Consider the following 13,690-nt stretch of genomic DNA (forward strand, 5'->3'; position numbering starts at 1 on the left):
AAGTCATCTCTTTTAAGAGTAAGTGCCGCCTACTAGGATTACCCGATAATATATTAGCTAGAGCCTTCTAAATCATACTTATCGGCAATGTAGAGACTTATTATTTTGATAATATTGAATGTATTCGCGATACCCTCACTTTTGACGATATGGTCTGTAAAGTTAAGAGCTATTTCGAAAATGAGAGTATGGAGCAATTCTATTTGTATCGTTAGAATAGAATAATGCTCTAATTAACTATTGCGAAATATCCCGATAAATTAAAGCTAGAATGCCTTAATATCCTATTAGAAGAACTTTAATGCCTATATCGTGGTCTTTTTCCCCCCTTTATAGCTAATATAGAGCTTCACCGATAAGTCCTTAATGCTATAAGGGATATCCCTGAGTGTAGCTAGGCGCTGTATCGATATGCCCTTATATTCGAAGGCCTCGCCGCTGACCTATGGCGATCCCTTTCTATTTACGAGACTACCTATATGACTTAATAGCATTATTTCCTTTAATAATAGCCTTAGCAATATCAGGATATTGAAGATATTGATATCGCTGATAATATGGCGTTATTCATAGATCGTAGATACGGTTAATCCCACAACCGGTACTAATGCCCCTAACGATACAGACCCCCTTAATAGCAACAATAGAATCGCGCCTTTTTAGCTAGGCCTCGTTAAAGAAGATGCTTCGTTTGCAATAAATTAGGATATTAGTTATCTAACTATACTGATAAAGAGCAATAAGAATCAAAGGCACGATAGCTAAAGAACCGTTCTAACCGTATTGCCCCCGATGACAAGAAATTCCGTATTTTCCTATAGGAATATAAGGGGCCCGCATAAGGCCTCGAAGATGCCGATTTTAATAATATCGTTAAAGATGTTGAAGTTATAATAGCAGGGGTCATATATTGGGATACAGAGGACGCTGTCGCACTATAAATTACAGCTACTCAGTATTTCCAAGCCCCCCTGCAAATAGAGGTATCACCAATTGAGATATTACAAGCCTTGCAAGATAAATTATGCCGACATGCCTTCTTATAAATTAACCCCTTCCGAATGCCTTTACTAGACTGTAATTCTGCCTTTCTAGAAGAAGAACGTTATAGTGACCATACCTTCCGCGGAATCCTACCGGATACTAGCGCTTCCGGCCTATCTATAGCAGGCCTAGGTCAAGCAAAGGCCCTGATGAGATTAATAAAGACCCTAACTATTAAGGCGACTGACAAGAAGCATACGGTGAACTTTAGCGCTAGCTCTGCCATATCTTCCAGTATACTGAATGTCCTAATGATATTTAGCAATATCCCTTTCTACGTCTTTAATAGCAGCACCCCCTTCCTTTATTCTATTACGGATATAGATCGGATGGGTGTAAAGCTTAATAATATTAATAACCTGTTAATCTAAGGGGATATTAAGGTTCTAATTATTAGGAAATGGGGATATCTATAGTGGACTCTCAATACCATAGATACTACAGCCTTTTATCTATCGTTATAGGAAATCCGTTAGCTATATCGTCGGTTTGGGCACCCCTCTATCAAGAGACTTACTAAATTGCTTTAATGGGCTAGTTATAATGATATTAACCGCAATATTATCGAAAGCATTACCTATATATGCTACTAATGCTAGATAAACGTAAAGGCACCTAGCTGATTTAAATTTATACTAAAGGATGACCGCCAATTTAACTACGAGATAATTATAGATATCCTTTATATTGACAATCGGCCGGTATTACATATTGTGGATGCCGCGATAAGCTTCTAGGCAGCTAGATTTCTTGATCTATAAAGGCAGAAGGCCTACGATATTTAGAATGCCCTTAAGGAATACTAGATCGATATGTACTTCAGCCCGCCGGATTGGATTGTTTACGATGCCGGCCCAAACTTCGCCTCTGCTGAATTCCGTTATAATGCCCGGCTTCTATCTATCAATATGGATGAAATTCCTATAGAAGCCCACTATAGTATTAGTAAAGTCGAGAGATACTACGCCCTATTACGCAGAGCCTATACTATCGTCAATAAAGAAGTAGGCGACCTATTAATAAGGGAATAGAAACTATAGCTAGCTATTAAAGCCGTTAATGATTCTGCTGGGCCTAACGGCCTCATACCTACATTATTAGTCTTTAGAGTATATCCCCGACTTACGGATAATTCACCCCCTAGTCTATTAGTATTATAACGTGCTTTGACGTTACGAAAGGCTACTAATAAAGCTAGGAAATGCCTCGCTAAGCGATAAGTTCATAATGCCCTCGCCTAATGGAACGGCCTAGATACGCGGCCTATCTACCGACTACCCCTATAGTCAGATGTACGGGTATAGAGAGAAAAGGGTAGATAGTATAGGCCGCACCGGCTAATCAGTCTCGATGGTGAGACCTATATCGTATAGATGCCATATAGCCCGGTTAAGTTCCGGTCAACGGTCGTTAAGCTATATAACCACGACCCCGACCGTAATACTAATCCTGGTACGGATGATCCCGAAGATATCGTTTATACCGAAGGCCCGGCCCATCCCGGCAGGCTAGAAGTTAGAGTACCGGCTGTACCCGCACCTGCAGCCGCAATATTATCGTCGCCAGCCACTGGCTCTAGTTAAGTTAAGCTAGTATCACTATTACTACCGCCAGCACGTGTAATATCCGATATTATAATCAATAAGGACCAAAAAGAGGCTCTTATTAATACTATCGCTTTTAGTACCATTATCGATACCTCTTTCCTAACCGCAAAAGAGCAAGCCGACTTGTAGCTTACTAGTCAATTACGCCGGGAAGGGAAGATCATAACCCCTAAAGCCCTTTTCGAATAGTCTAACCATATAGAGATAGAAGCGTTATAGGCCCGCAATATATTCCGATTTATTACCTTTAATATCGGTAAATATAGAGCCCAACGTCTATTTAACTTATGTATAGTACGAGAGATTAAGGGTAAAGGTATGGATACGCCGTATAAGAAGTTACGACTCGTCATATAAGGTCATAGTGATAATGAAAAGCAATTGATATTGACTTAGTCCCCTATAATCCAACGGGCTAGTCAACGGTTACTTATATTATTGGCCCCATCACTATAACGTTCTTACGGCTTATTTCTCTGGATATATGATATCACATAGGCCTATATGCAATCATCCACCACCCTCAACCGATCGATTATCGCTAAGCTACCTAAGCAGATAGCGTATTAATACCCCGATAATACGATTATGGAAGTGGTAAAGCCACTATACGGAATAGCTGAGGCAGGCACCTACTAGTGGGCGACGTACTTCCGGCACCATCGTGAGAAGTTAGGTATGACCACTTTAACCTATAACCCCTGTTTGTTGATATCCGACGATACTGGTGATACCATATGCTTTGGCATTGTGGGTATGCAGACTAATAATACCCTCGGATTAAGTAATAATACCTTCTTCTAACGGGAGGAATTGGAGCTTACTAAGGCAGGCTTTAACGCTAAGCCTAAGACGAGGCTATCGCCAACTATGCCCCTAATATTCAACAGATGCATACTAACGGCTGGCAATAACGGTATAACTTTATGCCAGAAAGGGCAAAGTAAGAAGATCACAACCATCGATAAAAATACGCCCACGGCCTAGCGTAATTATATCGAACAACGCGCTTGTGGCGCTTACATGGCTACAGTCTACCAGCCTAAGGCCTCTTTTGACCTATCCGTCGCAGCATAACAATAGCAACCTGACTATAACGATATCGCAAGGTTAAACAAGCGCCTTCAATAGCAGCGCGATAACCAGGATCGTAGCTTGCGGTATATCAATCTAGCCCTTACTACAGCCAAACTCTTTGTATTTATTAATAGATCCTTTGCCAATAACAAAGATTTAAGCTTCTAGATTGGTTATATAATTATGCTAGGGAACGAGGTAGATATAGCGGATAATGCCTTCAACCTGATAGGTAATATCATTACTTACAGCTCTATAAAGAGTAAGTGTATAACACGTAGCGCACTCGCTTCGGAGCTATATAGTATGGTACAAGGGGTCGATATCGCATATGCGATAGGCACGACCCTCAATATGATTACTAGCAGGCTGGGATTGCCGAAGATCCCTACGGTTATGTATACGGATTCATTTTCGTTGTACGAATGCCTTATCAAGCTAGGCACTACCAAGGAAAAGAGGCTTATAATAGATATCATAGCCCTACGATAGTCATACGAGCGCCGGGAGATATATAAGATCCGTTAGATTAATAGGAATGATAATCTCGCCGACGCAATAACTAAGGAAACGCCTAATAAAGCCCTTAAGACCTTTATCGACCAAAATCAGGCTATTATACGTATAGAAGGGTGGGTGAAGAGGTCAGTCAATATCTAACTGCATTTAGCTATAATTGGTGATATCATAGGTGGCAAGTGTGTGGTGTTTCCTATGTTCAACGTTATGTTATTTTACTGCATTTACTGCTGCCCCTTTTTTGCCCCTTTATTTTGGCTGCGATATTCATACCGGCTATACGGTATGATGCCGGCCGCGCGGCGCGACAGCATTATCGCCGGCACAACCTGCCGAGACCGCGCCGCACTTTTCTTTCTATATGTGCGCCTTACATCCTAGCGATTCCGATATTTACTTCTATAAAAAGAGAAGCTGCCAGTGTCGGAATCGCTGTCGCAAGGTGCCCAATTGGGCATATTGCGACGGATGTGCCGCACACACCCGTTGCGCACGATGTGGCCACTTTAGCCACTTTTGCCCCTTTGCCCCTGTGCCCCTAAGCCCGGTAGGGCACGCGGGCAGTCCGGCCCGACCGCGCCGATGCACATGACTACGGCACGCACAAAAAGGCCACATCATGTAATTACTCTTTTGCTTCCTTTCTTTCCTCTTAGATAGTCAGTCATTAGTAAAGTCAATAAATCCTTTACTTGGTGACCTCACGGTACATGATACCACGCGCGCGACCCTACGTATAACTGGGTACCCCGAGTTTATATCAACAACAAGGCTTAAAGTGGGAAGGAAGGAAGAAGGTTATACTTACAATATAGGCAAGATGTGAGGGAGAACCTTTTTTTTTTAGAGGGACTTTTCTCTCTTTTTTCTTCTCTTCTCTGGTCTAGTCTGGTAGAGTCTAGTCCAGTCCAGTTTAATCCAGTGGAATAGTCTGTAGAACTTATAAACGATTTTTGTGATCAATCAGTAGAATGATCGAAGAATTATTAGTCTTTAAAGAAATTAACTTATTATTTAAACCCTTTAAAGTCTAACCTTTTTTTACTCTCCCTTTTCTCTCCTCTTTTCTTCCCTCTAAAACCACCTTTGATAGTAGAAACTTCTAAACATAACGATACTAAACTTTCGTTAGTTAACAATCGACTATCTGGATTTTTATCTAGATTTTTATCCTACCCTCCCTCCTATTATCTAAATGTCGACTATCTGAATATCTATATCTCACGACTAAGATATAGATTAGGGAATTATTCTAACCCCTCCCTTATAGTTCTTAGGACTATTATTTATTGAACTAAGAGATAACTAGGAATACTAAACTCGTTTACTACTAGATCTATCTTCTTCTAGTTCATTTTCTCCTGCTTATTAATATCTTTATCTAATTCTTCTAAAAATAGAATTTAATAGAGAATTAGCAAAAGAATCTAAATTAATAAAAAAATCCGACTTAATAAACGAATCTAAATTAATATAATAACCGGCAACTATACAGAATATAATACCTTCCCTTTTCCCTATAGCTATAGGAATAGGCGTGACTTCGTTTGCTAGATATCCTAAGGATAGACTACCGTAGGATTATATCGATAATTATTTGGCAATATCTGCTATAGCAGGCAGCTATATGACTGCTTATTACGATATTATTATAAAGAATATTTTTATTGCTGGCCTGAGAGGAAAGGCCCTTACTTAATATAAAAATTTAAACTATAATGAATAAAAATAGTCCGATTTAACAATGAATTTTATTAAGAAATTTAAAGATCTAGACCTTTATATTAAGGTGATAATTCGAAGGGAAGTTTTCGATTTTTATTAAAAGAAGGGTGAAATATTAAAAGCGTATATAACCCGTATAGATAAGCTCTCTACAAAGGTTAAGTCTATTAACAAATAACTACTACTTACTAATGTGGTTCTTGGTATACCTAATAGAGAGGTTAATTAACGCTTATATGAAAGAGTCGCTAATTGCCTTTATAGTAGAGGACTTTAGAAAGGCACTATAGTAATAACTGACTTAACGATATTAGACCTAAAAAGTATTATTTATGGATACTAAGTGTCATTTGGTAAGAAATTACTTCTTTTGGAAGATAACAATAAACCAGCCTCGAGCTTAAACCCCCTTCGAATAATACTAAACTAGTAGGCTAAAAGAAATAAGAAAATAATATATTAAATAGAATAGAATATAAAGATAGAAGAAAGGATATTCGACCTTATCTAACAATTAGAGGCCTTTAATATAATGCGACCAGCTAAAGGTATAAAACTATATAGTTAATATAGAAAATCTAAATATAATAATATACTATCGACTAGTGAATCAAGTTCGGGACCTAGTATAGGTATTTATGCTAAAAATACCGAATTTCGACTAAATGTAGATTATTATTAGTGCTTTAACTGCGGAGAATAGGGCTATATAGGCTACTAATATTCCTTAAAGAATTGTGTTAATCTAATCGAATTTAATAGATGTTGATAATAGTAGATGGAAACTAGTGAATAAATAAGATATAATAGATGAAAGGAATTAGATTTAGTAAAGAACTAATAGACCCCTTTGGTTGCTAATTTAGTATAAATAGTTAGAGATACGATAGATATTCTACTAAGCGGCTTCAAAAAATATTTAGCTTATATGGCCTATACTATCGGAACCATTCTATATCGATCTCTATATTATATTGAGATTAATAATAAAAGTAATAAGAAAACTATAGCTACTATAAGAGGAAAGGAAAGTCACCTAGTGATAACTAGAGGCCTAAATAAAGTGATATATAAGAATATACTAAAGGCGATAATAAATTTCGATGGTATTAACCGATATTGCATTAAAGAACTTTTGAACCTAGAGGATAAACTAAAAATATAGAAGCAGACTATAGGATAGTCTATTCTAATTTATCTTCTACTAATTATCCCAATTAATTATAGATAGGCTCCAGCTCAGGTATAGATAATGCCAGAAATTACGATAGAATAATTCCAATAAATGCTTCTATTACTGCGACTATATTTAGAGTATATTTTGGGAACCTCTAATATACCCTCTTTGAATCTATAAGTTCCGCTACTAATTCTAGCTACACTAATTCATCTTCTACTAATTATTCTACATTAGATATAAGATGAGGACGTAATTATATAGGAACCACCTCGAAAGGAATTGCTATAACTATATTAATAATTAGAATTAGAAAAAATTCAAGCGATAGAAGAATATAATATCCTACTATTCGATTTAGGGCAATATTTAAAGAATATAGTTATACCAATCAATATATTATAACTCCTCTAAGTCGCACTAATTATTAAATACCAGCTTCTACACCTTATATAGTATAGACGCAAACTTAAAAGTGATACTGCAAAAGCTATTATTTCATACCTTATAATACCATTTTATAACGATAAGGAGAATAGAAAAAGATAAATAGTAGGCAGAACGAACTATATTATTGCCTTTAATAATATTGTAAAACCTAAGGGTTAAGTGGCGACTACTTTGGGATATATTACCGCCTATATTAAAAGAGTGTAATATGATTCTATCCTAATAAATAATAGATTGAGTATCGACTTAATTAATAAGGCTTTCTTAATAAGATATAAAATTCCACGATTGCAACTATAAAAACTAATAAAGGTTAAGATAGCAAACGATAATAAATATATTATTACCATTTGCGTATATATATAGGTAGTAGCAGGCGGCATTCTGGCATTAGTTCGCTTTTATATTATGCCAGCTTAAGAAGAATAGGATATTTTATTAGGAAAGGTTTAGCTATAAAGAATAAGTGCAGTAGAATATTATAGAGAAGATAAACTTACGCTTAAAAGCATTAGAGGAGTCTTATAGGTTCTACCGATATACCTATATCTAAACCTATTCTAATAAGTTAAAGTTCGATATTCAGCTTCTCTAAAATAGGCCTTATCCGATAATAAGGTTAAATTCGTTAAAGATAACTAAAGAATTCTAGAAGAAGTGGAAAAGACTTTACGAAATATAAATAAGGAAGCTTATAAACTGGCAATAGTCGCTATAGATATATATACTACTTTATCGAAAAAATAATTACTGTAGATAATAATACTAGTAATTATTCGCGGATTTTTGCTTTATAGTATTAATAAAAGCTAGCTATAGAGGAATTTGAAATAGTATTAGGTATGAAAGGGATTGATAAAATAAATAGAGGAACTAATAATTTAAAAGCCTTAGTATTATGGAAACTATTATTAATAAACTTATTGCTTTACTATTTAGTGTCTTTTAAACTAATTCCTAGTGATTAGAAACTTATATAGAGTTAATTTAACCAATAGAGTATAGGGAGATACTTTTATATTAGGAGGAATATTATTCTTATAATAATTAAAGAAAGAGAAAATAAATATTTAGAATTCGAATAGGCGATTAAATAAAAAGAGGAAAATAACCTAAGGAGATAAAAGGATCAAAAATTAGATTTATTCGAAATTTTTTATATATCTACTAGTAACGATCGATAGTATTTAGAATAGGAGGATAAGACACACCTTTCTAATATAAAACCGATAAAGTATTTATTTGGTTTAAAGATATCTAACTTCTCTAAGCTATATAGAAGCGAGATAGAGTATATAATACCAATAGATAAAGCTAGATAACTAACCTTATCAATTTATATAGGAAAACTATTTTTAAAGGGGTACCCCTTTCGATTTCGAAATTTATATATAAATCGACTATTAATAACTATACCGGATAAAACGGTCTATTTATAGTTTAAATAGTCTAGTATTTCGTTAGGGAATAGGGCGGGATTAATAACTCAATAAATACTTATTAAACGGTTATACTATATATATAAAGACTATTTTATTGATAAACTGGAGGATATTCGCACTATAGATTTAATATAATATTATATCCCTCTTATACTAAATGCTAAGCCAAAGAAAATAAAATAGTTTTACTATACGATAGCTTATTAATAATTCTCTAAGAAGGTTTTCCTAGTAATAAAAAAAGTAGTAGTAATATATTAAGACGTTTTTAAATAGATAGCACTAACCCTTTTTATTAATAAACTAGGATAAGAGAAAGTCTTATTATCCAAAAAGGTTTTTCGTATGGTTTATAACTTCCGCGATATAAATAATAATTTAATTAAACCTGCTTATCTATATCACAATATAGAGGCAGATATAGATTCGGTTTACTACGGCAGGTCAACAATTTTCTTATAAGTAGACGCTTTGAATAGGTTTTAGGCTATAGAAATATACCTACTAGATAAATATAAAACGGCATTTTCCTGCCCTAATAGCATATATATTTATAATAATATACCATAAGGTTTGATGGGGTCACCTGCGATATACGCCCGATTTAGAGATATAGTATTTAGATACCTTTTCTTCTAGGATAGAATAGAATCGGAATTAATTTTAGGCTATATAGAGGATATCGAGATATCGTTTTCTATCTATATAAACGACCACTATATAGTATTAGAAATTTAGGAAAACTACTTTAACTTCTTATAGAAGAGATATTTTCTAAGAGTTATATAGGCACCGATCGGCTTAAGCGGGAAAAAAACTACTTTCTTCATATTAAAAGTAAACTATATTGGGTTTTCTATTAAAGATAGTAGGATACGACTAGCAAAGAAATATAGGGAGAGATTCATTCGAATAGCAGAATATTTTAATAAATATCCACTAAAGATATAGGATGAGGTTTTAACTTTTATATATTTAACTCTATTTTTATATAAATTTATTCTAAGAAGGTTAGATCTAATTCGAATAGTTAAATCAGCATTCTTTCACATTAATTATAAGATAATAAAAATAGGCAGATAATCTATATAGGAAGAGGAGATACTTTAAGACTAACTAGTATAGACAATTAAAGTAAGTTCGGCACTCTTAGCTATCTATTGTAGCATTTAGGTAAATACTACTTTTAATGCCCGGCTAAGAACCTAATTCTACCTCGCAATAGACGCCTTAGATATTAGTATAAAGGGTATTCTATTTTAGTTAGAAGATATTAAACCTAGAATACTAATAGATAATTCGAATTAGATAAAGGTTAGAATTATTATATAGCTATTATATAAGTTAGGAAATGCCGAGAAATATTATACTATGCCAGAAAAAGAGATATTAGCTATTATAATAAGACTAAAAGAAGTCAAATAGCTAATAAAAGGATCCCTATACCCAATTAAGGTCTATATAGACTATAAGGGGATTATAGATTCTATAGTAAACTTAAGAGAAACTTATAGGAAAGTTGCAAAATAGATTAACTTACTGTAAGAATCCAATATCGAATATATTTATTAGCCGAATATAACGAAAATTATAAAAATTGCAGATGGAATGTCTAGACTACTAGATATATTAAGATTAGAACTTATAGAATTAAAATAAAGAATAAGAATAAAAGTTAAATTAGGACTAACGAAACTAATAGCAAATATCGTAATAGAATCTAAATTAGTGCTATTAGAAGGAGGAATATTAGATCGAAATGCCATTAAGAAATTATCTATTAAGCTTTGCCTATAGCTTGAGTTAGCCTAGTATAGAGAGATATTTACAGCAATAATATACGGCTATAATACTATTACCCCGGACTGAAGAAGACTTATATAGAGATATTTACTGAAGTACCGATTTATCGATCGAAGGTTATATTAGCTAGAAATAAATAAATCTTTAGCTAAATATATTTTAGAAGGTAGGGTATCGACCAAACTATAAGCCTTTTATAATACAAAGGGATACTTTAGTCTAGCAATTATATTATAGGCTATTTAAGGGAAATTCTATTAGCCTTTAAGAACCAGGGACGTTAAGATATATTATTGGTTATATTTAGTATATCAATAAATAGGACCTAAGATCGCAAGAGCTGATCTAAAATCTATTATAGTTTTAGAACTATAGGAGATAATCGCGATAGACTATTTAGGCCCTATTATACTAAAAACGAAAGAGGGAGAAATATATATTCTAGTAGTAGTAGACTATACTATTAGATTTCTTTTAATACAGATTTATATTAAAGCAATAGGAATCGCAATAATAGAAGCTTAGGGAAAATACTAAGGATTAATATTCGGATGGCCAAAAAGGATCTATTATAATAATAGATCCTATTTTAAAAATCAACTTTTTTAAGCCATAAGAGAAAAGTATAGAATATAAATAACTTTCGGACTAATCTTATACCCGGCTTCTACGGGACTAGCCGAAAGAAATATATAACTTATAAAGAACTAACTAATGAAGTAGGCTATAAAAAGGAATGGAATATCGTTAGAATTATAGAATTAGGCTATCCCTTCTATTATAATAGTACTAAATAATCGATATATAACTATAGTTGGAATATCTCTAGCTATATTAATATTCGGTTTCAAACTATTTTCCCAGCATAATAGCGTAATTAAGTAGGATTAAAATAAGGCTAATAAGCTAGAGATAACCGATAATAAGTTTATTTAAGATATAAATTTATTAATAATCGACCGAAGAGAGGAGAGATAGGAAAAAGTGTAAAACTAAAGAGTATCTTTTTTATCTAATAAAGTTAATAAAGTTCTATATAACTTTAAAGTTAGCAATAAAGTTTAGGAGAAAATAGATAAAGAAAGTAAATAAAAGGGAAAATTTTATAAAACTTAGGGAAACCTATTAAGAGTCGTTAAAGTTCTATTATTAGTTACTTATATAATAAAGCCGATTTAGGGAAAAACGAAAAGAAAGATATATATAGACAATTTAAAAGGCATTATCGACCGGCCGGAATATTTATAACCTCTACGACTAAATATATGGGATCTGGCAGAATAGTCGGATGAAAGAGAGGCTAAAAATCTAGAAGAATAATATAGAAAATTAAAAGTTGCAGCTAGGGATAGCTATAATAGCTTTCCTTACTTTATCTTTACCTTTATAAGATAGGGCAGATAACACCTATATATTATATATTTGCCCTTTTTTCCCTTTCTTTCCTTTTTTTCCTTTTATATTTCCTTATTATAACTTTCGGTCTTAATAATAGCAGTTTCTTTTTTTTCTTTTAATATTAGCAATTCTTCCTTTTATATTTCTTTACTACAAAATTCAGACCTTACAATAGCAGTATAATATACCTTTGCTTCTTGCAATAATAGTACGGCATTTTTTTTTTTTACCTTAAAGATGAATCTAGAAATATTTAAGGGTAGTACTATATTTACTAAAACGGGAAAGGTTTTTTTTTCGAATAAAGACTATATCGAGTAAATAGGAGAAAAAGCTATGACTAATAATACTACTATACCTAATAATACTGCTATTAAAAGTGTATAGGAAAATATAGAGGAAGTGAGGAATCACTCCCCTAAAAGGCTATATACCGAATTTGCGTATTATTTTCGAGAATAACTTAAGTATCTCCCCCTACTATTAAGAAAAATCGAAGTATAGTAAGTATTTAATATAATATTATTCGCTCTATCGTTAAAAATCCCTATAAAGAATAAATTAATTATAGGGATGAAGTCACTAAATAGGGTATATAACCCAGATATAATGATTCGGTCTACTATTATAAAGATTCTATAGAAGGAAGATATCCTCATTCGATATAATAAATAGGATAAAGCGAATACTATCGAATATTATGCAAAAATGCTGGAAAAGATCCACTACTGTAGAGTAGACTTATTTGATTTACCGTAAGAACCGAAGGAGACTATAATAATGCAGATAAAGAAAAGAAAAATAAATGAAACAATAGAAGAAGGCGTAAATACTACGAAAAGAATAAGACATACGAACAATAAGGAAGATAATATAATTAGAGCAGCTATTATTATTGCAGAGGCAATAAAAACAGGGCTTAAAAAGATCGCTGATGTATTGAGGGAGTGAATTTGCTATCGATAATGGTTTTTTTATTTTTTTTTGCTTGTATTTGCTAGAAGGAATATTATTCTTTTGTGTTGGTAGTGTTGTGGGCAACATTATAAAAGAAAAGGGGGATCCTGTTGAAGGGATAAATAGTGGGGGTTCTAGATTAGAGATTAGATTAGCTCGAAGAAAATCAACCCTCCTATACAACACATTTTGGCCCCATGGTCAGTGGAATGAATTCAGGTCCGGCGGCGGAGTGGGGCGGCGGAGTGGGGCGGCTACCGAGCGAGCGGACATCTTGGACCAACGCATACAAATGGAGTAAAGGTGCCTCCGAAGGGACAGCCTTACTGTTCTTCTTATGTACTAATGTTTCAAAACGAGTTCGTTTTGATTACTACGAGGCGGGCGCGAAGCAGCCACGAGAAGGCTGGCTGTTGTAGGAAACGACCCAGGCCCTGCCCCGATGCCAAGAAGCAGCGGGGAACAAAAAAAAAAAGAAAAAAAAAGCTCCA

The sequence above is a fragment of the Ustilaginoidea virens genome, chromosome 2 (genome assembly GCF_000687475.1).
Source record: "Ustilaginoidea virens chromosome 2, complete sequence".
Classification (NCBI taxonomy): Eukaryota; Fungi; Ascomycota; class Sordariomycetes; order Hypocreales; family Clavicipitaceae; genus Ustilaginoidea; species Ustilaginoidea virens.